At 31.7% G+C, this 11474-nt stretch overlaps 1 protein-coding gene across 1 annotated transcript in view; it reads right to left on the bottom strand.

Moving 5' to 3' along the window:
- Nucleotides 1–11474, bottom strand: part of Dach2 (dachshund family transcription factor 2) — a 618325-nt gene that overhangs the window by 263057 nt on the left and 343794 nt on the right. The window lies entirely within an intron of this gene.

The raw sequence follows: 11474 nt of genomic DNA, 5'->3' as shown, positions 1-11474 counted from the left end.
ACCATTGTTAATTCCCTACCACTTTGTTTGTAACTCTGTGTTGTCTGTATTGTGCTTGTGATATGTTGTAAAATGTTGTATGTCTGTTAATGTTTCCCTCCTTTTATCTTTAAAATAAAAAAAAAATACAGTTTACACATAAACTGCATCTCTGCTTCTGTGGCAATATACATGGTTGCTGCTGTTCAAATATTTCATATTACACACTTAATTGTGGAATTTAACAAATAGCCTCTTATTATTAAGATACTGGTGACTTATTGTCTATGTGACCACGGGACAAAGCTAAAAATTACCAACACCAGAAGCAGCCTGTATTTTTATATTTCATTGAAGTAAATTACACTGGAATTAGAGTGGATTACTTTTATCAAATGAGGAATAAGGTGTAAATTAACTCCCCGCTGTAGTAATCTTTTTCTGAGCTTGCAACTGTTATTAGGTCCAGATTAAACTGTTGAATTAATTTCCCACTTACTATTACAAGAGTTTTTAATTTACCTGGCAGCAGTTTTAATGGGAAATTGCATTAGTGAGCATAAATTGTTTTGGGGAAGGGTAAACAGTTTGTGATAATGTTTATTAAGTTGTTTTGTTTGAGCAAAAATATAATTGCAGTTTTAATTAGTGCATGGCTGCTGGAATATTAGGTTTTAGATTACATTATGGCTTTCTGAGAAAATAATCACTCAGGTAATCCCAGCATATTTAATGATAGCAAATAGAAGTGTGATGTCAATATGGCATTTACTTGGATTTTATACCATATCTGAGGAAAGAAAATATCTAAGTGTTTTTCCATGAATTATATTAAGGTCTGTTGCCTGCTCCCAAATATCACTGTCTCCTGTGACATGCACATACTAACATAATATATTTGAAGGGTCAACTGACACAAGTAAAAATTAGGATGCGAAGATTTCTTTAGTGTGACACAAAAATATGGAAATAATTATTTAGATAATATTTTTTGTCCTGTAGTACTGGATATAATGCTCACAATAGTGTGTATAATAATACCAATAATAATAATGTGTTATGCTTATATGATGTTTTACAATGTTAGAATAATGGATACTGAATATAGAAGGGATTTGGGAGATGGCAGCAAATAGCAAAAATTGAAGTCCAGAGGAAAGTCTTATACAAGGATGTACAGATATCAAGTAACTGAAAGAAGACAAACATGCAGTTACATATATAAATACATGTAAATATAACTACATGCTCACTTAATCCAAACTTTTGTTACATTTCTTTCCCAAACTAAAGTTGAACTCCCTTTGTAAATAAGATATTATATTATATGTGAGTTGTTATGTCCCAAAATTGTTGGAAACATTTACCTGTGAACCTTTTACTATCATATATTAAATTAATATTATACATTCAAACATATAAAGATATCATTATTTGGTTTACATATGGGTATTTTTTACACCTACACTCTATAATAATGAGTGGCACATTCAGGTGGTATTATTCATTGAAGTGGTAAAGACCAAAAACTTAATATAGTATTTTTAATGTTTATTTTAATCCAAAATAATTTTGATTATAGTTTAATTTGTGGTGAGAGCACTCATATAATTAAAAAAGAACTTTTTAAAAATTAGGTCAAAAGCTTTAACTCCGTAAAACTATCTAATCTTGAAAATTCCACTGGTCAATCTACCTTAAGTACCTATACTATGCATTATAAAATGATGTCTGTTTCACAATAAAGGTAACCCTCTTACCAAATCAAACCTGAAACAAACTTAAATTTCTCTTACTAATTTCTTTGAGAAACACAGATCAATCTAAAATGTAGTGCAGCAAAATATAGCCATGTAATCTTAATCCTCTCCATTTGCCTTTCAAGTTATCATTTGATCATTCATAATTCTTTTTGCTGTTTGAATACAATTATGCTTTTGATCTTGATCTCCTTCCATGTACTTACTACCTAACAAATTGAATTTTGAATAAGAAAATGAAAATGAGAATTGCATTCATTATGAAGTTTATTTATGATAGTGCTAAAATATCCTGAAGACATTAGGAATAACTTCCAGAAGCAAAGTTCTAGAAGCTATGTATCCTTTTATTACTTGATATTCTTGAAATTTATTCAAACAATAGCTTTTGTTAAAAACAAAGAAGATTCATATATATATTTATATATGATATATATGCATAAACATATATATGTATATATATATATATACACCCACATAAAATAGAGACACGTACTTAAATTTCTTATGGCTATGTATGTACTACATGTATATAAATTTAAGTAAATTAATATGTATTTTAAATATGAAATGCAAATGGCTTATGTAATGAAGTTTTAGAAAGATTCTTAATGCTTCTTTCAAAGCTACGTGGCCCTCATACAAACCACATAATTATGAAAGCACCCTCAATCCTTTTTAAACAATATGAAATTTTGTTGTCTCTACAGTGCAACAATCACAAAATCATAGATAAATTGAGAGGACAAAATGGAGTAAAAAAGCCAAAATCAAATTTTACACATAAGGAAATGTGCCTTTTTCAATAATAGTGAAACTACCTAAATATCCCCATGGGAGAAGAAAAAAAATACAATCCAACACCTAAGTACTGAAAAATGAATACTGAATGAAATGAGAAGAAAACAATAAATTATGAAAATTACATGAGTAGAGAAATTTGAAGTATTTTAAAATAAAATATTGCAGAAAATTGTGATAAAAAAAGAAAAATGAATACTGATAATATAGAAAAATTTTGTGCAAATGAGAAAAGGGAAATGTGTATTAATGGGAAATTTTGTCTTCTGAATACAAATTGATTTCTCTATAGTATCTTCAGGTTATTTTTTTCAAAGTCCATTCACATGTTGCGATGGTTAATTTTTGATGTCAACTCTATTTTATTAAAGGATAAATAAACAGATAAGCTAGTAAAATATTATATCTGTATAATGTGTGAAGCTCCTTGGTTGATAAGCATTGCGTGTCTATATCTGTTTTCATGAGAAACCACTTTGAAGATATCAATATGTAATACAACAAGCATTGTTAATTCCCTACCACTTTGTTTGTAACTCTGTACTGTCTGTACTCTTCCTTTGCTATTTTGTAAAATGTTGTCTGTCTGTTAATATTTTCCTTTTATTTTTAAATAAAAAAATAAAGTGTATTACTGTATAATGTGTGAAGTTACATTTAGAAGTAATTAGCATTTGAGTCAGAACTGAATAAAAATATCACATTCACCAATGTAGGCTGGCATCATCTTATGTAGTGAGTTCCCAGATAGGAAAACAAAGCAGAGGACAGGCAAATGTGTTTCTGTTTGAGCTGAAACATCCATTTTCTCCTGCCCTTAGAAACCTCAGCTCCTAGTTCTTGCGTCTTTGCACTCCTGGACTTAAGACAGCAATGGCATTCAATTATTCAGCCTTGTCTCACACTGGGAGTTACACCATAGGCACCCCTGTTTTTTACAGCTTGGGAATCAAACTGAATTATATCACTAGCTTTCCTGGATATTTGACTTGCAGAAAGTACATTATGAAATTTCTTGGTCTCCATAATTCTGGAGCCAATCTTTTTTTTTAAAATTAAGTAATTTCATTGGTGCATTTTAGACATATACAATGATAATCTTCATCATGGGAAATTTGATCCTGTACATGATATATATTGATTTTTTCCCATTCCCTTCCCCTCCCTTCAATACCTCTTTTTCTCCTGATTTACAAAAGCTTTGTTTCCATTTTTCGCTTTTTTTTCTTTTCCCTTCCTTTCTTTCCATCTCCCCCTCCCTAGTTCCCCTTCCCATTTGAACATTTTCTTCCTATTTCATATTATATGTTATACATTTTGGTCCTTATTTACACTTTTGGTTTCTCACATTGGAGAACCTTGCAATATTTGAACATGTGTGTCAGATATTTTCACTTAAGAGTACAATCTCAAGGTGCATCCATTTACTTAGAAATGTCTCAAGTTTATCCATTTTTATGGTTTAGTAGTACTCCACTGTATAAGAAAACCACATCTTGTTTATCCATGCCTTCCTTAATGGACATATGGGTTGTTTCCAAGATTTAGCTATTACCAACTGCGCTGCTGTAAACATGCATGTGCATATATTGCAGTGATATGATGCTTTTAATTCTTTGGGGAAGATACCAAGAAGGGGAATAGCTGGGTCAAGTGGAACCTCTAGCTTTACCTATTTTGAGGAATCTCCACACTGATTCCAATGTGGTTGCACAGTCTACACTCCCATCAACAGTAGAGAAAGGTTCCTTCTTCTCCACAGGCCTGCCAAATAATAAAATGTTTTCGGCATGCATGCAATTTTGGATGTCTTTTAAGTCATTAGAAACCTGCTATAGTCTTACTTAGAATATTATGGTATATCATGAAGAATTCATTACTCTGCAGGAGTGTACTTATTCCATGGGTTAGTCAATAACTGTGTTAGAAACAGTGGAGGAACAATATATTTTTGGTGGTTGTGAAATATATCTTACAGATAAGGAAAAAAACACCATACATCTCATGAAGTAGTCAATGATACCCACAAAATCATAGTTTTCATTTGTCCAGAAAATCTATGCCCTAAATTACACAATGTAGCACGCATTTGTTGTGAAAAAGCAAGTAAATGCAAAGTAGAGGAGAATATCAATTTCAATATTTTCTATCAGTGTACAATTAAAATATGTGTATGTACCTCTTAAAACCTAAGGTGTAAACAGAGTGAGCATGACTATCTACTTCTTATGGATGTGAAAAATTTTGTTTAGAGAATATAAATGATACCAGAAATGACTCTTAACTGGTTATGAGTTAGGACCCAGTCCACTCATTTTCTATGGTATAATAATTCCATAACAAATTCAGAAGAAAGAAGTATATATATGTCAAAGTTTTAATAGAAGATACCATAACACTTCCACTGCCCTGCCATTTTCCTTCCATAATTCATAACTAGAATGTTTCTTCATTTATTTCATAAAATTTAATACTATAGACAAATACTACTCCTGAAAAAGATCTGTAGAAGTAGCAGTTTCCCTAAATTATGTCATTTCTATCATTATATTCCTAGTAAACAATTTTATAATAAATTAAATTAATGACTTAAAATACTCAGAATAAAGCAGAATGTATTTTTCTAAGAAGAGAGTAGCTACAATTTATGTAACATTATTGTTCTTGCTCTATTGATGTTATTATAAACAGATTTTTAAAATTATTTTTAGTGCATAAAGACAGCCTCAGATGTTACCATCACACCATTCTATATACTAACTGACATTCATACTAGTAATAAGAAGCCCAACTAAATTATTGAAACTATTGTATTAATTTTTATAAAACTCTTACATAATAAAAACACACCAGCTTTTTTCTTAAATGGCAGAGTAGGCAAAGGGTAAACCTGAGTAATTTGTAGGAAAACGGGTGCACATTGAGACCATAATGCTCAGAAAAGTAACTCAGACACACAAGTTTAAATATTACACGGCTTCTCTTATACAAAAAAAATAAAACATAATATATATATATATATTATATATATATATAAAACAAAAGACAAATAATAGGAAAAAAAAACAGTATTATAATCTCTTGTGGAAAATGTATCTAAAAGTATAGCTTGATTTAGTACAATTGTCTTACATGTTTTATATGTTCTTTGGCCTATTAGTCTGGTTTTCACTCTTACTTTATAAAAGTCTTATAAGATAAATAAATGAATCCGATGCTGGGAAAATAAAAGGGAGTTGGAGGGAGAGGGGAAAAAGGAGGGAGTTGAAATATGCTATATCCATGTACCAATCCCCTACAGTGAGTGCAATCATTATGTACCGCAAACATGCATAATAAAAGTTAAAAAAATTAGAAATGTACAATAAAGAAAACAAGATATTAAAATCTTTGAGCTACAACTCAAATGCTTTTAATATATATGTATGAACATTAAGAATAGGACAAAAATTTAAAAATATACTAGCTATCATATGTTTCTAATCTAGATACACTTGGAAATTAAAATATTACAACACACACAAGATCAAAAAAGAAAAGAAAAGCTTGACGTGGTCGCACATGCCTGTAATCCCAGCACTCGGGAGGCTGAAGCAGGATTATCCTTGCAAGTTCCAGGCCAGCCTGGGCTACAAAATGAGCTTAAGGGCCGCCTGAACTGCATAGTGAGACCCTTTCTCAAAAAGACAAAAAATAATAAATAAATAAACCTTCTGATTTGTCAGTCACTGAATGAAGTGCTTTCTCCTTACTACTCAGACATGCACTGTGGTTTTTTCTTTCTGGTAGTTATCCATAAATCATTTGCACTTTCCTATGCATCTACTAAATTTTCTGACCTACCTGGAAATAGCTAAACTCATTTACTTATAGAGTATTGGTTTTTTACCTATTCTTTTTCTTTTTGAAATAAACTGTTCCCAAAATGCGTCTGTTGCTTCATCCTTGATTGACTATTATAATGTGTAACAACTGATGTATTGTCATTGAAATGCACTACATAAATAACAATAAGCACCATTATATTGAGAACATTTTTATTTTGCCATGGAAGTTTCAAAGCTGTTAAGCTGGTACTACACATGAATGCAGAAGGTGGGAAAGCCTATTATATACAAACATTTTAACAACCACTGGATTAGATTAGATTCACAATACCTTTAGATTTTATGTATAACAAATCTTGCTATAAATTTAACAAAGGCATTTCTCAATCAAATTATAGTACATTTTGCTCTCTACACAACTGTATTTAAGCATACCATGTACTTAATAGCATAAAATATATTGCTAATTATAAATTTTTAAATGTTAAAAATTATTGATTAAAGCAATTCAGAGTGTTTTGTATTTTAGTCTTTTCTGAGTACAGGCCCATCCCTGCCTCCCTCATTAGTTGTGCTGCCTGGGGTGTTAGGCAGTAATACCAGTGCCTAATACAGGGAAAAGAAACAGATCGTTAAATGTGTCTTAATTCTTTCCATTGTGACAGCATAGAGAAAAATTGGAGTACATAAACATCCTAGCTTTTAACTATTTTAGGGGGAAGATCAGAAGTTGGTACAATGGTTTAATCTTTTTAGACCCAACTCAGCTTTATGATTATTGTTATAGGAGCTTCTGAAATGATGTGCCCATCTATGTATTATGTGCCACTTTATCTTAAAGTGAGAGAAGTGTTGAGTTAAATGGCACTGGCCAGGGAAATAAGAAGGCCAATCAACTTTTAAAATTCATTTTAGACTTATTAAATTCTAAAAGACTTCTAGATCAATTTGTGTGAATGAAGATTAGCTAGTATAATAACTAGGATAACTGTATTGTCTTTCTTTCAAACAAGGACACTTTTGAGACTGACAACAGTAAATCAGGCAAGCTATAAAATAAGCATAGACCAAGAATATCCCTCAAAAATGCATCCCTTAGTTGTATCACATATAGATCCTCCTGAAATTAAATTGAATGGGGATCAAAAAGTACTTGGAATCACACCTGCAAAAGGAGAGATTCAGGGTTCAACTACCTAGAAAAATCACACACAGTATATTTTCTACCGAGCACAAGACAAGAAAAATGCTTTACCTAAGTAATCATAAATAAACCACATATTGAGACCAAGGGAAATATCAACAAAAATAGAAACTGCTGATTCGCTCAACTATATATATATATATATATATTTGCTTGAATAAAAGGCTTGGCTTGGCATACAATATCAGGTCTTTCTAATGCAAAATGTAAGCTATCAGAGTGAAACAATTTTAAAGCAATTAAATGTAAAATATTGACAGAAAAACTACATGGTGATATTTAACAATGCTAGAAATCCTCAATGACAGATATCACTCTTATGCCTTGTCATAAAATTGCGTATCAACTCCATTGATTATCTCTAATCAGTTTCTTAAATTACTCAAAGAATGATAGTCAAGACTGGAGTGCAAAAATTGTGAACATAACTCCGAATCAGCAATATTCCTGAGTTAGGCATGCTGTCACATTTCAATGATGCCTTTAAATTCTCATGGCTCAAACTGGTCCAAGCTCCTGTAGCAATCAAAAATAATCTGTCATGCGGCCAAGGGCTAAGAACATCATGTCTTAGCCATTGAGCTATTAGATTTATTGGAGGGTAAAACATGTCATTTATGCATCAACTCACAGCAGAAAAAAAAATCAATCCCTATGAAGTTAATCTAATAGTAGACTGGAAAGCAATGATTATCGTTTCATGTGCACTAGCTATTTGTAGCAGTGGTTGGCCTAATTCTTTCTGGCCTTGCTTTTCAGAGCTTTGGGATTAACAAGTGTTTAGCTAGAAATACATTGGGAAATAACAAGTAATGGGTAGTCATGACCTGCTCTAGTGATAAATAATATTTTTTTTGTTTTTCTTTTTGTTTTTTTAAAATTTATTTTCAAAATAAAAGAAGGAAAACATACTCAGGACCTTGCACTTGGCAGGTAGGAGTTTGTGCCACCGAGAAATATCCCCAGTGTGATAAATAAATTTTTCATCTCTTCCCATTGAGAAGGTGCCAAAACAGTGCATCTGTTTTTATCCTTTCACTTTTTTTTTTTTTTTTTGGTAGTGGGAATTGAACTCAGGACCTTGTGCTTGCCAGGAAGGCACTTACATCACTGAACTATATCCCCAGCCCCTGTCCTTTCACTTTTTAAAAACTTGCTTCAAAAGTCATAATTCCCATGTGAAAGAAACCTTTAGGAATTAGCACATATACAATAGCTGGATCGGTTTTCTACATAACACTCAACAGTTTCTACAGCAGTGGTCCAGACTTTAATCAGTCTTTCTGTTTGTTTGTTTTTGTGTATGTTATTGGGAAATGAACAAAGAACCTTTGTATGGAGCTACATTCCCAGCCTTTTTTATTTTTATTTTGAAAGATTTTGGTAAGTCATTATGTTCCTGAGACTGGGCTTGAACTTGCAGTCCTCCTGCCTCAGCTTCCCAGAGTACTGTTATTACAGGTGTGTATCAAGACACTGGGCTTAGTCAGTTTTTTAGTTGCCGAACCCAAACACCTGATGTATTTAGAACTGATCTTCTCATGAGGCACTTTCCTCTTGCAACTTTGATAAAGTAAAATCAATCACTCTTACCCACAGACTGCCTTGATATTAACAGAAAATTTTTTAGGTGCAGAATATTTTTCTCCAGGAAAGCTAATAGCATTGGATTGTCATCATGTGCCAATATAAAGAAGAAAATTAAGGAATGATTTTTCTTTTTTAGAATTTTTTCTTCAGTGGGATTTTCATCTCTAAAATAAGTTGCAGAAAAATGACCAATTATGTGAAAGAATATTTCAATATATATATATGTACATATATAATAAAACTTTTCCAAAGCATATATTAATTTTTTTAAACACAAAGTTTAAAGAACTTAAATTCAAATTATTTGCAATAACTTACCTTGTCTACCTAGCCTTAAATACTTTTAATCAATCTTCGTATGATTCATTTAAGTCTAAAAGATCCAAAATAAATGTTTCAATATAATTTTATTAGAACTATGAAGAAATTCACAGTACTCAAATTGTATCTCACTACTGAATAACATTTTGCAGTTACAGGTAAAATATATTAGACTCCAAAACATGTAATTTTCAAAAAATATAATTGCAATAATCTTTATTCATATACTTATTACGAGACAGAAAAATAAGCCTCATAATTTGTTGATAAATAATATTTATATAAATAATGATTAAGGAGTTTCATATTATGAGTATAAATCTAGTCATTTATTAAAGGCACATGACAATTGATTAATAACTATTTTAGTGCATACGGTGACTCCAAATACTATTCAAGGAAACTGAGTTTAAAAATAAAACCTGAAAGAAGATGAAACTTGAAATTAATTAACCTATTAACATGAAAATATATGTTCCAATTAATTTTTCTTAAGAAAGTCCCAGTGATATTGTGTTGATTGAATAAAACATAATTGTAAGAAAAGGTTAATTTTATGAAAACGGTTTGGACAGTTTGTTCATATGTAACACTGATAGTGTGAGTGCTGTAGAGAAAGAAATCAAAGGAACAGAGATCTGCTGCAGTGCCAAAGAGATGTGGAGAGTAATGTGACCAGCGCAACTGCAGGAAAGAGTGAAGTGGCTCCAGTTATAGGAGGTTGTGAGGGTCCCATGACTAGCGCAGATGATACATTTTCAATACTTTTGCACAGTACTAGAATTCTATAAAGCTATATGTCAAATTATAGAAAACTATTAAACATAAAATTATTTCTTAATAACTGTCTTTTAAACATTGAAAATATTAATATCAGGAACATAACACATTAAGGATCTAAATTTTGCTATCTTAGGGAAGAGAAATGAACATTATCATTCATTTTTAAATTTTTTTTGTCTTTTTGAGACAGGATCTCGCTATGTAGTTCAGGCTGGCCTTGAGCTCACTTTGTAACCCGGCCTGCTCTCGAACTCTCCACGATCCTCCTGCCTCAGCCTCCCGAGTACTAGGATTACAGGCATGTGCCACCATGCTTGGCGAACATTATCATTTGGAAACTGGTACTTTTGAAAATATTGCTCTAAGAACAAAGGACTCATAACTGTGTAGCTCTATTTTTCATTATTATTATTATTATTACTGGTACTGAGAATCGAACTCGGGGCCTTGAGCTTGCCAGGCAGGCACTTGTGCTGCTGAGTATATCTGCGGCCCATACCAGTGTATCTCTAAACACACAAATTCCTCGCCAGCTACCAAACAATATGCAGAAAGTGAGATTTTAGTTTCTGTCCGTCAACCTAAGTAAAAGTATATGTGTGACACCAGAAATGTGACACATAATATCCTAAATAACTCACACATTTCTGCAAATATAGTCTAATTTTGTTAGATTAATATGTGTAGCCAGAAAATTCTCAATTCACTACCATTATCCTTCAAAACTGCAAGGGATGAACTACAGCACGAACAAATTTTCATAGTATTTACTAGAACACTAAAGATATAATCTCTATCACATGAATATATGAAAATACTGGCTATTGTTTAAAACTTTGATGTCAAGGCCATGTTTTCCATTGCTACTAAAAACAAGTACATTTGCTTATTGTGTACAAACATGAGCAGAAACGGGAAGAAAAGTTAAAGTTACATAGATTCTTTGTTATATCCTTTGATATACTTGGTATAAATGACATATTTTGCTTCAATAATAAACAAAGCAAATTGACACATAATTCTAGGAGGACATTGTGGTAGACACTAACAATCTCACCTATTTAGAAGATATGGCAGGAGGCTTGCAAGTTCAAGCCTAGCCTAAACAATTTACTAAAACTCTGTCTCAGTATGAGAAAAATAAAATAAGTAGAACCAATGATTCAGAGGTGGTAGAAGACATCCCTGCATTCAGTCCCCAGAGAAAAC

Source organism: Chinchilla lanigera, unplaced genomic scaffold, assembly GCF_000276665.1.
Source record: "Chinchilla lanigera isolate Chin_1 unplaced genomic scaffold, ChiLan1.0 scaffold00124, whole genome shotgun sequence".
Taxonomy (NCBI): Eukaryota; Metazoa; Chordata; class Mammalia; order Rodentia; family Chinchillidae; genus Chinchilla; species Chinchilla lanigera.
Note: the sequence above shows the minus strand (reverse complement) of the source record. Positions and strands in the feature narration are given on the sequence as shown.